This window comes from Erpetoichthys calabaricus, chromosome 5, assembly GCF_900747795.2.
Source record: "Erpetoichthys calabaricus chromosome 5, fErpCal1.3, whole genome shotgun sequence".
Lineage (NCBI taxonomy): Eukaryota > Metazoa > Chordata > Cladistia > Polypteriformes > Polypteridae > Erpetoichthys > Erpetoichthys calabaricus.
In genome coordinates, this window is record NC_041398.2 from 114,799,061 (window position 1) to 114,814,802 (window position 15,742).

The following is a 15,742-nucleotide window of genomic DNA, read 5'->3' on the forward strand; positions in this document are numbered from 1 at the left end:
ATATGATCTCTTTCAGTCTGTCTCCTAACATCTTCTGCTATGCTGTCTTTATGTTTTTCCCATAGGTTTAAGGGGTTTTCATTTGGCAGAACACCAGCATGACAGCAAAGAGTTCACGAATCTTTTGAGGTGACTGAGACAGAGCAGCTTCCTGTAGAATCTCGTCCCAGTTGATATCATTCTGTAAAAACCAAGTGCCCTGCAGGCCGATTTATAGGTTGGATGTAGGACACCATCAACTGTTCTGAGAGATTCGAAAGATGTGGGACCTGTGATTTCGTTGAGCAGCAGTCGAAGATGGTAGCATTCAGAGTTATTCGGGTGCACAGTGTAGACCCGTCCCAGCACATTATCTTTTTTCACTCCAGAATGTCCTGGTACAGTGTTCCCCTGCTTTCTCCGACGGAACATGTTGTTTGCCCCACATAATATGATGGAATTTTATTATAATGAAGTTGTTTTGCAAAATCATTGTGGTTGCAAAGGTCAAAGAATGCTAAAAGGGTCGTCTGTGGTAGATTGTGTACTTTATCTGCAACATTGCCTTCTGTGAAATAAATTCTTTGTCCATTCTCAAGATGCACAGCAAGATGAATGACCGGAGGGTAACATTCGTGAATGGGAAAACAGAAAATGCGCCAGGCTGGTTCAGAGCTACTAATGTAACGCCCAGCTTCGTATCGAGATACTTCATCATTTTGATTTTGTATTGTAAATACTGCCTGGTCACTTCCCTTGTTAACATACTTGCAGATGTATTTGATCGATTTTACTGAATTGCAAAATTCGACATTGATGTGAGCATTGAAGCAGCAGGACAGCTCAGGACTATAAGGGACCACCCACCTGTTGTCGATATCTACTCCATTGATGTTAATTGTATGACCTCCATTAGCCGGTGCGTGCCGGCGGTAATGAGGGTAACCATCTTCTCCGGTCTGAGTTTCTGAGATGAAGGGACGTGGGTACTTCTTACTGCATATTCTGTTCATCATGCAGGGTGAGTTGATATTATGAGGTCCACATGGGCCGTGAATCATGGTGGATTTTACTATTTTGTGTAGGGCAGGGTCAGTCTGTGGATCAGGAATTTCCACACGGATCACTTGATCGATGACAGCTGGCTTAATCTTATCCTTTAGCCACAACAGAATGTGTGCATGGGGAATACCTTGCTTTTGCCACTCTATGGTGTACATGTAGCAATTTGTACAGCCAAAAATGTTACTCTTCGTGAGCAAGTCCATCATTTTGCGAATTTTCAGATGAAATACACGACTGATAAGATCGTGGCAATCGTGAGGTTTTTGACGCGGAAGGAGAACTTCAGTGATGTCGGTCCATTTAGGATTGCAAGTAAATGTGATGAATAAGTCAGGGCGGCCATAATGACGTACATATGTCATTGCGTCTTGTGTATGCTCGTGCATATAGCGAGGTCCTCCAGTAAACGACGATGGTAAAATCACAGCTTGACCAAGTTCCCTTAAATTAGTGTCGTTTTTGTCAATAGCATCTTTCAAGTGGACTTAATTTTCAGCTCGTAGTTACTTCTGATTTAATCTAATATAATTTAGTCTTTTGGATTTAATTTTTGCGTACATATCAACTAAAAACTGATTTAATAAAGTTCGGAAGAAAAGGATAGTATTATTATGATGTTCTCTGATCATAAGCTGGTATGAAGAGAAGTTTGCTGCAGAGACAGTTTTCTTCATAGGTAACTTACTGGCAGCATGAACTTGAGGTATAGACACAGAATAGCCGTCTTCACTATAGCAGAACATGAGGGGATATTAAAGTGCATCATAGGATCTGTGGGTTTCCTTAAAGCGTTGCAGTTTATTGTCTCTGCTTTTCAAGACAATATCCCTATTCTCGAAGTTTGCCCAACGATGACAACACCAACTTGATGTACTACAGGTTTATTAAACCTGCCTTTGTGTGCATTTAATGTTTTTTTGTCGGCGTGAATGACAACTTTGACGTCTTTGTCTTCATCTGAAATACTGTCGATTGTGGAGTGAAAGTCTTGGATGTAGGTGTTATAATCATGCAGCATTTTTTGTAATTGCTGCACCAGGGGCGTGTTAACTCCAGAAATATTAGCACACCGCATTTGTGCTTCCTTTTCTTCGTACCCGACGAAATAAATTTGCAAAAATTTGTGTTCCTCAGTTGGCATAGGTAAAAGACTGCCAATCAAGTGATATACTTGTCCCTGGACTTTAAATGAAGGCATAAAATTTCCCTCAACGATTTGGTTAGCACCAAATGACGTCATTTGAAATGCGCTGTTGTACTTTCGAATGTTGTTCAAGAAATGCTCACTTTGAGGATGTTCGCCATTTAACAGGCCCTCAATAAGGTCTTTACCACCGTTACAGCACAAACCAGGAGACTCGCATTTCCACTTATGAGCTTGACAATACTCACAGTCAACATCCATGGATCCAATGTGTACTGTTTTGTCAGATTCATAATGTATGTTTGGGCCGTATGCAAATCCACAATCGGCTTTTTTGAGCCAAACCTATTGTTTTCGTATGAGCCACTTTTCATTATTGGGATTGTACTTAGAAACAGAAGCTCTATTAACTTGTGGATTTGCCTGCGAATATTTAGCGGCAGTGTGTCTATGAACTTGTGAATTTGCCTGCGAGTATTTAGCAGCAGCGTCTCTATGAACTTGTGGATTTTCCTGCGAGTATTTAGCGACAGTGTTTCTATTAACTTGTGGATTTTTCTGCAAGTATTTGACGGCAGTGTCACGAATTTGTTTCCGTCTAGCTGCATCAGAAAGTGTACCACGACGTCTGACACGCCTCCTTTTTACTGTTTTCTCACAGCTTGGATTGCTGCTGTCATAATCGGTTTGAGTTTCATGGTTTGTTTCAATTATGTTAGTATTTGCAGGACTTGTTGTGTTGAAGTGACACTCGGCATCTGTCAAGAGTTGTAAGCATACAACCAGTTTCATCGATAACTTCGCATCCAGCTTTTGAGAGTTTAAACATTCATAAACAACAAAGTGTCCACTACTCAAATCGTCACCTGTGAATCTAAGATGTTTAAGAGGCATTGGCGGTTGTCCAGAGGTGTAAAATATTTGTCCACTTCGGTACACTTGAAAGCAACAACCGAACAATTCAGCGGCAGCCATCAACTCACATGCAGAACCATAGGTGAAGGGCTTAAGCATTTCACTCTTATAGCGCTCCTGTGCAGTATAATTATCTCCTGTACCGTCATCAGTCCACACCTTGAACCTGTCCCAGTCATTCAATACATAAGACACAATGTTCCTCTGGATATCAAGAGTGAGCCTGATATGGCCGTGCAATATGTAACACAGAGAATGGAAAAGGCAGTCACCATCTCTGTGTGACAGTTCTTTGATCGATGGTGATCACCTCGATAGACATGTTAATGGGGGTACAGTTGGAATGATAAAGGAAATGGGTACCTGAACAATGTAAACTAAGTCTAAAATACCTACACAATAACTATAATCGTAATAAACGAACAATAAAACAGCGGAGAAGCCGTGGATTAAATAAAAAGGCTGCAGTCATCAGCTGGGAGACGTGAATACCGTGGCAAAGCAAGGAAGGGAATGAAGAGACCGGAGCGACGGACAGCCTTATATAGGCAGGCAGCCAACTACGTGGGAGGCGTGGGGATGGGGGACCCAACGCCGCCTCACACGGTGACTGAGCTGCAGGCTATGGATGTATATATGTATGAAAGTAGGATTCAGTTAGCGTTGGGAACCCGCGTACCAAATTTCTTGAAGATGGACCCATAACTAACAAAGACCGTTTGAAAGTTCAATATGGAGGCCGACAGTGGCGTCATACCACCGAAATAAGTACGTACATCAGTTTCGGTTAGCACAGGGAAGCCACCTACCAAATTTCGTGAAGATGGGGCCATAAATAAGAAAGTTTAACATGGCGGACGTTGTCGACCGTTATGACCGTTACGCGTAGAATTTTGAAAGGAAACCTGCTTAACTTTTGTAAGTAAGCTGTAAGGAATGAGCCTGCCAAATTGGGAAGTTGGAGAATTAGTGATGAGTGAGTCAGTGAGGGCTTTGCCTTTTATTAGTATAGAAGATTACAGATACCACAGCTAGATACTCTTAGTGTTGTGGAACTGGATAAACCTCTGACACTTTCAGAATTACTAGATGCTATAAACTAACTTCAAAGTGTGAAAGCAGCCAGTCCGAATGGCTACCCAGTGGAATTTTATAAAAAAAATTTCAAGTAAGTTAGCTCTACTATTATTACCAATGTTTAGAGAGGGTAAAGACAGCAAATGTCTACCTCAAACTTTTTGCCAAGCATTAATTACCATCTTTCCTAAGAAAAATAAGTACTTACCACAATATGCAGCATACGGACCAGTATCACTTCTGAATAATGACTTTAAGATATTCTCCAAGTTCTAGCCAGAAGGATTGAGAAAGTCCTTCCTTCTGTAATATCACAATACCAAACCGGATTTATTTAAGGCAGATACTTAATTTCTAACCTTCAACATTTTTTTAATATAATACAGTATATTCACCCATTAACCCCTTAACCGCCCTCTGCCGGATATATCCGGCATCGTAGCTTTATTGCTGACGCCTTACTGCCGGAATTATCCGGCACATTTGAATGTGGTTATGTGAATGCCTGGCGCGTAGTATAACTGACAGTTTGGCGTGGGTATTATTACTATGTTGTATTTCGACAACTCTGCGCTTGTATTGGCCGATCACGTGATGTTATTCGAAAGTGAAAGCTGTGAATATGGCGAAACGTAAACTGACTTCAAGTGAGGTTTTGCAGGCGATTTTGGACAATAATTCTGATCATGATTGTAGCAGTTCTGAAGAAGATTTTAGCGACAATGATGATCAGCAACGTGCGCTGCATGATACTGTGAATGACGGCGCATCGGATGATGGCAATGAGTGGGTGTATCCCCAGCATCTCAACTGGACTGCTGCCCGTGGTGAACTACCTTTTCTGCATCCGTTTGAGGCAACGTGTGGCTTTATTGTTGATGTAAACAATTACACTGCTGAGCAGTTTTATGAGCTGTTTGTGTCACCTGATTTGATCAGACATTTTGCTCATCAGACAAATCTGTATGCAGCACAGTTTATTGAGAAAAAATCCCAATTTACCTCCACATTCCTGTGTTCGTGCTTGGGTAGACACTGATGAAAACGAAATGAAAAAATTCATTGGGATTTTGATGTTGATGGGAATAATCAGAAAACCAGATATTGAGATGTACTGGTCTACAGATCCTATGTATGCAACACCTATTTTTGCAGGTATCATGACACGTAACCGATTCTCTTTGCTGCTGAAATTCTTTCATTTGAATGACAACAGAAATGAGCCAGATAAGAAAGATCCAAACCGCGACCGCTTGTTCAAGCTACGTCCTTTGATTGACCATTTATTTGAAGCATTTCAGTTGCCCTACATGCCAGGACCGTCAGTTACAGTTGATGAAAGTTTATTGTTGTGGAAGCCTGAGAAAAGGTACATTTTGTGTTTTATTATGTGTTTGCCCATTTCTAGAACTTGCACAACATTTAGTGGTCAATACTGCTTGAATAAATGTAAAAAATATAAAAAAAAATGTAAAAAAGTAAAAAAACGAAAATTGTTCAGATTTCGCCTGGCGTGGGGAATATTTAGGGAGTTGGCGGTTAAAGGGTTAAATCTAACACCCCCACAGATCATACTATCTTTGGATGCAGAAAAAGCATTTGATATGGTTGAATAGGACTACCTATTCACCACATTGCATACATTTAGGTTTGGCACAAACATATGTGCATGGATCAAACTACTTTATACTAGTCCAAAAGCCTCAGTATGTATTAACAACATTATTTCAGACAGCTTCAAACTAGAATGCGGTACTCGACAAGAATGCCCCTTATCACCTTTTCTCTTTGCAGTCACAACTGAACCATTGGCTGTATACTTTCAAAATGCATCAAAGATAAAGGGGATTTTCAGAGAAGGACTTGAACAGAAAATATCTATTAATGGTAATGTATATATCTGACCTGGAAAATTCTATGCTAGCAGTCCTAAAAGCATTATCAGAATTTCAAAAGAAGCCTGGACTTAAAACCAGTTTGAATAAAAGTGTGCTTTTTCCAGTGAATTCTCTAACACACAATATTAAACTGGACACCTTAACATTTTTTAGCAGATCAATTTAAATATCTATGGGTAAATATCACAAGTAAATATAAAGCTCTTTTTCAAAAAAATTTTGCTGTCTGCATGGAAAAAATTAGGGCAGCACGGTGGCGCAGTGGGTAGTGCTGCTGCCTCGCAGTTGGGAGACCTGGGTTCGCTTCCCGGGTCCTCCCTGCGTGGAGTTTGCATGTTCTCCCCGTGTCTGCGTGGGTTTCCTCCGGGTGCTCCGGTTTCCTCCCACAGCCCAAAGACATGCAGGCTAGGTGGATTGGCGATTCTAAATTGGCCCTAGTGTGTGCTTGGTGTGTGGGTGTGTTTTGTGTGTGTCCTGCGGTGGGTTGGCACCCTGCCCAGGATTGGTTCCTGCCTTGTGCCCTGTGTTGGCTGGGATTGGCTCCAGCAGACCCCCGTGACCCTGTGTTCAGATTCAGCGGGTTGGAAAATGGATGGATGGATGGATGGAAAAAATTAAACAAGACATGAATAGATGGTCTACCCTCCATCTTACATTAGCAGGGAGAATTAACATTGTTAAGATGAACATCCTTCCCAAGTTTCTTTTTCTATTTCAGAACATTCCCATACATTAACATATTATTTTTAAGAAATTAGATTCAAGCATAACTTCATTTATTTGTCATTTGAAACATCCACACAACTAAAGGGCAACTCTACAATGACATAAAACAGAAGTGGGAGGGCATGGCACTACCTAATTTTCAAGTTTATTACTGGGCGGCAAAAATACAAGCTATAAAGACCTGGACATCAACACAAATCAATGAATATATACAAGCCAGGTCTGCAATAGAAATAAAATCTTGCAAAACTTCTCTATATTCCTTGCTCTGTGTCCTAGTTAATACAATTTATTGTCAATACACTAATAATCCAGCTGCCCCTCATTCCCTCAAAATATGAAACCAATGTAGGAAGCACTTTAAGTCAGAGAACCTTTTATATGTTGCTTCTCTACATGACAACCACCCTTTCAAACATAAATAGTATACAATGTTTGGAAAATGTCCGGGATTAAAATACTCAGAGACTTCACATTTAACTTCTCATCAACATAATTCTTCCACTACTTCCAAGCTAGAAACTTTCTTAAACAAAATCTGTCCAATTTTCCTCACCTCCCACGTAGGTCTATTCCAGAAGAAAGTCAGGTAACATCTCTACAATTTATAAAAACATTTTAAATTCCATTCCTTTTAAAGATCCCAGGGTACAATGGGGAAAGGATATTTCACTTAATATTTCAGAAAAGGAGTAGTCATACATAAAATATACTCTAGCTCCATATGTGTAAAACATTCAACTTAAAATCTTTTATCTAGCTCATTTATCTTTCTTAAAATTGTCCAACATGTTTCCAGGGCAGGATTCAGCCAGTGAACATTGTAATCTAGCTCCAGCCTCACTGGGTCACATGTTCTGGGAGTGCACCAAATTAACAACATTTTGGACAAAAATCTTTGCATGCCTATCAGGTGCCACAATCACTCTGAACCCATTAATAGCTGTGTTTGGTACACTTCCAGATGGGCTTAAAGTGGACAAGGACAAAAAAACTGTAATTGCCTTTATCTCACTACTAACACACATATTTATCTTGCTGAACTAGAAGAATGCCACCCCACCACTTTTAAGTTGGTGGGTAACTGATGTTCTATACTTTTTTGAAATTGGAAAAAATCAAATTCTCATTTAGAGGATCTATTCAAAACTTCTTTAAAATATGGCAGGATCTAATTAATAACATTTTAGAATAAACTTCCATTTCGGGGAAAAGGATACTCTTTGTTTCTTGCTGCTTTTAAAGAGTAGCTTTGGTTTTTTATTATGTTAGAAAATGTTATTAAGGAATGTTACTGACCACTTTAAAGGCTGTGTTGAAAATGGTGTCTACCAGCAGCAGTTCAAAGTCTAACGTACCACAGCATGCCCATGCTGAGATAACATTCATGACAAACGTATCCGTTATGTAAACCTTTGGGTTGACTTGTGAGGGTTTCTTTCCATGCAATTTGTAATATCTGGAGTACGGACTGAAGAACAAAATGAAGGGTTTCTTGGTTTCAGTACATAGCTGAAAGAGGTCAGAGACACCAGAAAGAACAACGAATAAAATACGCAGTTCTAATGAATACAGCATGTCTTGTCAACAGCAAGCATAAAAATATTGTAACAGAACAAATAAAATAAAACCCTAGCACAAAGTCCTGCTAAAGTCCTGCTGACACTAGAGTGGGCTCCATACTGTGCGTGGGGCAACTATGTTGTGCACCACCATGGAGAAGGAATAGGAAATGGCTGGATTTTTTAATTGTACATGTTGTGCCATTGTACTTTATACTGCAACACAAATACAGAATTTTCAGATTCTTAACATATCCTGATACTCCTGGAAAGGATGGTGGTTCATCACTGAGCCCATTCCCCAACACTCACACATGCTTCAAGACTCCAACAAGACTAATTCAGAATCATGTCTTTAGGGATATGGGTAGAAAATGTTGAGAATGTATAACCACTACACAGACAACATGATGCTACATCCATGACGTAGTATCACTTTCTACTTCACTATACTTAAAAATTAATTTATGTTGATTTAATGGTTCTTTAGCTATATACTGTAAATAAGCTCAGCATGTGTTTCTACCAGTTTGTACAGCAGTACAAAGCTACTGTATCATAACTTGTTTGATAAGAATGTTTTTTCAAAATGTAGTTAGTTTAGATGTAAAATAAAATGCTACAAGTAAATCAAAGTTTTACTGCACTTGTAGCAGTGTCAATAGAATTGTCAGGTATGAGATGAGACTCTAGGCCTTCAAGTACTACTTCCTCTTAACCTCATCAACCTCATTGAATTGTATGGCAATGCTATCTATGTGTAAGGAGGACTAAGACGAAACCTGAAGCATAATATAAATGGTTTCCATCATCACTGTGATGTATACCTTTTTAAAACCCTGTTTAAAATTAAATCAAAGATAGTATTTTCAAACGTTTTGAGACTTTAATTTTTTAATCAGTGGGTTTTTTCTATGCCAATGTTTTTCCTGTCTGCCACTTATTTTGACTCCTTTCCTTGGATGGGGGTTCTTATCATTTTTGAAACATCACCCAGTTTACCAAATTCCTCACTACTTCTCCTCTTTCCTTCTCTTCTCCTCTTTCCAGATATAACCATCTGAATCCTCTCTTTCCATATGACTTGTAGGGATGCCATTGATGGAAGCCACCTTCAGAGGGTCACATCTGTGAATAACCTAACTTAAAAAAGTCATCCAGGTTATTGTTCCAGTCATGAATATCCAAAAAAGATTTGCTGGATCACAGCACAGACATAGTTCACCTTAACAGATTGCTTGAAGGAAAAAGAAATTTGAGCAACTGCAACAATGGTATTAAACAAACCAGGAGATGTGCATATATTTGAGGAACTATGATGAAAGCCAATGTGTAAAATTCAGGGGTCTGCTGACAATAATCAAAGAGCTAAATCTAAAGGGAAGTCGAAACATGGATTGCCAGAAGACACATTGTCACAAAAACTGAGGTGCTAAAACTGTCAACAAAGTCGTAAAGTGAAATGCTATTAGTCCTGAACCAGAAGGCATAAATATTTATAGAATAAAGACTGAAGATACAGTGAACCCATAAACCAGAGAATCAGTAGCCCAAACCAAAGTGTGAAAATGTGATTAATGTTGAAGTGAGAATTGTCAGAAGTCAACAACCAAAAGGCATACTGCCACCAAAAATCCAGGCTCAGAACTGCACTATAAACTGAAGACAAGCTGCCACAAAAATTATGGCTCAAAACTATACTGTAACCTGAGGTGAAGCTGTTGCCAAAACCTAGACACAAGACTGTTACTGAAACCAAAACGAGAACTGCTGTGAATCAAAACTCGAAAGGATCACACTGAAGTTGACTGATAGTAGGATCTGGAGTCTTGGATGCTGCACAGAATGCCATGTGGAGTTATCAAGCCGAGCATCCGTGCTGTGACACATAGTGCCCTTTGCTGGCAGCCCCAAGAAACAGTACAGTGTATCCTAGTACCACAGTCACAAAATGCTGAGATTACAAAATAGTGATGAGACATAATTAAAAATAACCAATACAAGAATTTTTACTCATACATGACTAAATTATTAATTATCCGATCACTTACACATTAATATTTCCTGCCTCCTAAAGACTCACAAGCAGCAGAAATTCATAAGAAGCAAAAAAAACATTAACAGAGGGCTAACATACTCATCATTTTGTATATTTGCTAAAAATCAAAGCACTAGAAAGGTCAAACTGAACTATTTAGTGGATTTATATTTGTGGGGCTTATATAATTTGGTTATATAATAAATTGACAAAATTACCGTAAAAGAGAAACTATACATTTGCCCCTTCGGATGTGTGTTCTATGGTGGACTGGCAACCATTCACTACAGCTGCCAGAATAGGCTCAAACTGACCCCCAAAAGATACAATGCTGAATAGTGAACTTTCTGCAAAGATTAGTTAAACTTACAGTAAATAATGAAAATAATTAATTACAAATTCTCTGACTGTGTGTGGATGGTCTGACATTTGACTAAAAAAAGTAGCAGCGTTGTTAAAGGAATAGTGGAACACAACCCTTAAAATAAAAAAGGACTGAAACTAATTGATTTGAGCCAAAAGTTTACAAGAAAAATAGAAAGACTTCTTGGCTAAAGAAAAGTTTTGCAAAACTGAAAATGAAAGATTGATGAAATATACAAAAAAGGGTTTGATCTGACAAGATGTAAAATTCTGTGACAAAATTAAATATGAACAAATAATCCTTAAGAAAATACACAAAGTCAAAGAACAAAACATAACAAAACATAAAAAGGAAGCAGAAAAGGCAGCTGAAGAGCACAGCAAGCCAAATGCAAGGAACTGTGGCTGGTAACACTGGCTTTATTTTGGGTTACTTTCTAAAAATACATTTTTATTTGTAAATATTGCAATCCTCCCTCTCTTTCCTTTGTTTGTTCTCTGCTCACATTTTTTTGTATTATTTCAAATTTTGGCCCAATTTGTTTCTCCATAATTAAATGTTTAAAGCTTTCTGGTGTCACTTAAGAGCCCTGGGTAAGGTATCTGCTGCCTTCATCTCAGGGTTGAGACATTAGCTTTTCTATGCTTTTATTGTTCAGCCCTCATTTTGTACTTTCCTGTCTTTTTTAAGTTATTGGTCTGTTGATCATTTTTGTTTTACTTATATTTGATTCTTGCTTTTTTCTTAGTTTTCCTCTCACTTTTGTATTTCTGAATTTACCTTTTGTTTTGCAGATTTTTAAAATACTCTTGAACTTTGATTTTATTGGAATTTTTTTGGTTTATTTTGGGACATCCCCTATATTAAATGACTTAAAATTCAAGGTTTTGTTTACTTTTAGCCAGGAGTTGGGTGGTTTCTCTTTCCCTATTTGAGATTTTTAAGTATTAAACTTTGAAATTTCAATGTTTATCCATAATTGTGAGACATGCAATTGTAACAGTTATACCTGAAGATCCTAATTTAAACATATAACAAAAGAGACTGCAAACATTACAGTAAGTATAAACAGAAACTAAACTTGAGAATGGACGAAAATTAGAAAAAGTACAAAAAAGTAGAAAAACATCCATCAATCCATCCATGTTCTTTACCAGTGTATCTAGGGCAGGGTCGTGGGGCAGCTGGACCCTATCCCAGAAGGCATCGGGTACAAAGTAGGAATAATCCCTGGACATGGTGTCAACCACTGCAGGATGAACACACACATACACACGCACTAGGCCCAATTAACCATGCCAGTCCACCTAACCACATGGAGGAAACCCATAAGGACACAATAAAGACTCAAGTGTAACATAAAGAAAGCTTCCAGCTGTTGCTGCTCATACCTGAAACAAAAAAAAAGTGTTAGATGTGTGTTGCACTGAAACAAAAATTAATGTAGACTAAACCATCCAGATTTCCTAACTTTCTGATAGAATTAGAAGAAATTAGCTCAGTTCTTAGAATTAAATATTTAGTTTAGATCTGTTGTGAACTTAGGCAATGTGGCACAGTGGTTAAGGCTTTGGACTTCAAACCCTGAGGTTGTGGATCCAAATCCCATAGCTGACACTGTGTGACCCTGAGCAAGTCACTTCACCTGCCTGTGCTCTAACTGGAAAAAGAAATGTAAACAATCATATCTCAAAAACACTTTGGATAAAGGCGTCTTCCAAAATACATAAATGTGAATGTAAACTCAGCGCCCAGGTGTATTCTCACACCTAGGCCTCAAGGCTTCTACTGAGGCATAGAAACCAAAGCCAGCCATACCCCAAACTCAAGAAACAGCCTATATGGCCCACAAGACCTTAAAGAGGTAAAGCTGATAAACCTCAAATGGGAGAGAGGACCAGTGAAAAACCCCTAGCCCACAATAACAAAACAATGTTCACTTATGGTTAAAGAATTTGTTTTCAAAAAACAAAAACAAGACAAAAAGAAAAAATGTATCAAAAAAGCTATGCCTAAAAAGGCAAACCTCCATGCAAACAAATGAATGTCAAACATTCAAAAACAAATCAAACACTAGAGCCAAAATATAAAAAAGAATGGATTTAAAAAAAAGCAATTATAATAATAGGCATCCAAAACACGCAGTACAAATCAAAAATAATGCAACAGATAGCAAAGACAAAATGAATAGTAACATATGTAAAATAATACCTAAAAAATAGGATTAAAGAAAAAAAAAAAAAAAAAATACTTGAGCCAGGGATGATGTGTCCAAATGCACATAAATCAGATGGCTAAATAGACAATAAGCATTCTAATAAGCATAGCAAAGATCTGACAAGTTTCAGATAAAATAAAAATACCAGCCTTTAACCTTCTCAATGTTCATCATTTGTCAAAGTAAGAGTGCAATATTGCCAGCAGTTACAGTATAGTCTGAGATGTTAAGTAAAAAAAACAGATTTTGAGTTGGGAAAACAATTTACCGAAGTCTATCCTTGCCTCACACATTTCTTTCAAGTTTGCTTATTCCTTGCAGCAACTACAAAGCTGTTTTTCATACTTTCCTTGTGTTTTGTTGCTTAAGCTTACTGTAAAATAAACCCACTTAATACAATTCAAGGTGGCTGGTGGGCCTGATGCCAAGCACTTGATGCAAGTCCTAAAACAGCTCTGGAGAAGGTACCAGTTTATCACATGAGCCATTCACAGAAACATACTCACACCTACATTAAGGACCAACTGCCAAAAAATCTTTAGGGATGTGAGAAAAAAAGAAGGAAAACCTCATAAACATAGGAAGCATGGCCAACTCTGTGTGGACAATAACCTAGCAATGTATTCAAGTTCAGGGCATTGTGAGATGCCAGCACTACTTGCTGTGCCACCATGCTGACCGAGTTTACTTTTATTTCAATTCTCTTTTGAGTACTGTTTTTCATTGAGTGTAGGCTCACATGTTTACAACTAGAATGTGATTACAATGAACTTATGCCTCAGTCTGCCGCATGGATACTGGCCGGCCTAAGCCACAAACTAGTGGCCTTGGGGTTACAAAGACATAAGTAGCTTCTCATCATGTAGAACAATGTAATATCTTTGGATGTGACAGCTCACCAGCTGCAAGCAGCACACTTCTGTGTACATGATGTCAAGCTTAGTTCTCACTCCGCCCTCTGCTCCCATGTGTATTGCCAGACGGTTGCAACTACTTCTTCTTTCAAAGCTCCCGTTAGGGGTTGCCACAGCGGATCATCTTCTTCCATATCTTTCTGTCCTGTGCATCTTGCTCTGTTACACCCATCACCTGCATGTCCTCTCTCACCACATCCATAAACCTTCGCTTAGGCCTTCCTCTTTTCCTCTTCCCTGGAAGCTCTATCCTTAGCATCCTTCTCCTAATATACCCAGCATCTATCCTCTGTACATGTCCAAACCAACGTAATCTCGCCTCTCTGACTTTGTCTCCCAACCGTCCAACTTGAGCTCACCCTCTAATGTACTCATTTCTAATCCTAATAATCCTCGTAAGACCTAATGCAAATCTTAGCATCTTTAACTCTGCTACCTCCAGCTCTGTCTCCTGCTTTCTGGTCAGTGCCACCGTCTCCAACCCATATTACATAGCTGGTCTCGCTACCTTCCTGTAGACCTTCCCTTTCACTCTTGCTGATACCCGTCTGTCACAAATCACTCCCGACACTCTTTACTCATTCCACCCTGCCTTCACTCTCTTTTTCACCTCTCTTCCACAATCCCCATTACTTTGTACTGTTGATCCCAAGTATTTAAACTCATCCACCTTTGCCAACTCTACTCCCTGCATCCTCACCATTCCACTGACCTCCCTCTCATTTACACACATGTATTCTGTCTTGTTCCTACTGACCTTCATTCCTCTTCTCTCTAGAGCACATTTTCATCTCTCCAGGGTTTCCTCAACCTGCTCCCTACTATCGCTACAGATCACAATGTCATTAGCAAACATCATAGTCCACGAGGACTCCTGTCTAATCTCGTCTGTCAACCTGTCCATCACCATTGCAAATAAGAAAGGGCTCAGAGATGATCCCTGATGTAATCCCACCTTCACGTTGAATGCATCCGTCACTAGTACCGTAGACCTCACTACTGTCACACCTCCCTCGTACATATCCTGTACAACTCTTCTACTAATCTAGAAAATATTTGTATGCATTTCTTTTCAACTCAGCATTAGTCTTCTTCTCACCTTCTCAGTCCACAACACTCCACACTCCATTTTTGTTGTTTCCAGTTTTAATGTTCCTCTGCTATTGGATAGATCTTATTCCCATTGAGCACACTACTCCTCACGCAGCATTCATTAACTTTTTCAGTTACAAACAGCCTCGTTTAGACTCAAAAGAGAAACTAAAGCATGATTTAAGGCTGTAAGGTAACGCATTGATATCCTTTCATATTTTTATAGTGGAACAAAGTACAGATACCCAGCAGATGCTTTTGTGATTCTGGAAATATTTAGAATATTCATATTACAGGCGCCGTCAATAATTTTGATAGACGCAATAGTGGATATGTTTGCTAATTATACCCAGTAAAATGCGTCCTGCTATATATTAAGTGTCAGATGATTGCCTTATAATTATAAAATGCTTCAGTAATGAGACTCCTAATATTTCTTGGGATTGGCTCAAACTGACAAAATTATGTGCCAAAAGAAAAATTATCTGATAAGTGCTGTAATTTGACATGTACATATACTGCAAGACGAACATGGGCATGTCATTTCATTTGCGCCACTCACAGCTTTAAATAAACCTAGAAGCCATGTTTTACTTGTTTGCAAGCCTGTGCTAGTTGTTTCAACCCTTTACACTGGCATGTAAACTCAGTGGCCATCTTGTCAAGTGACTGTGATAATGGAGTTTGTTCTTTTTTTCCATGTCTACATTTGGTCTCCCTGATTTCCGAATTTAGCTCCCTGAATGTGAG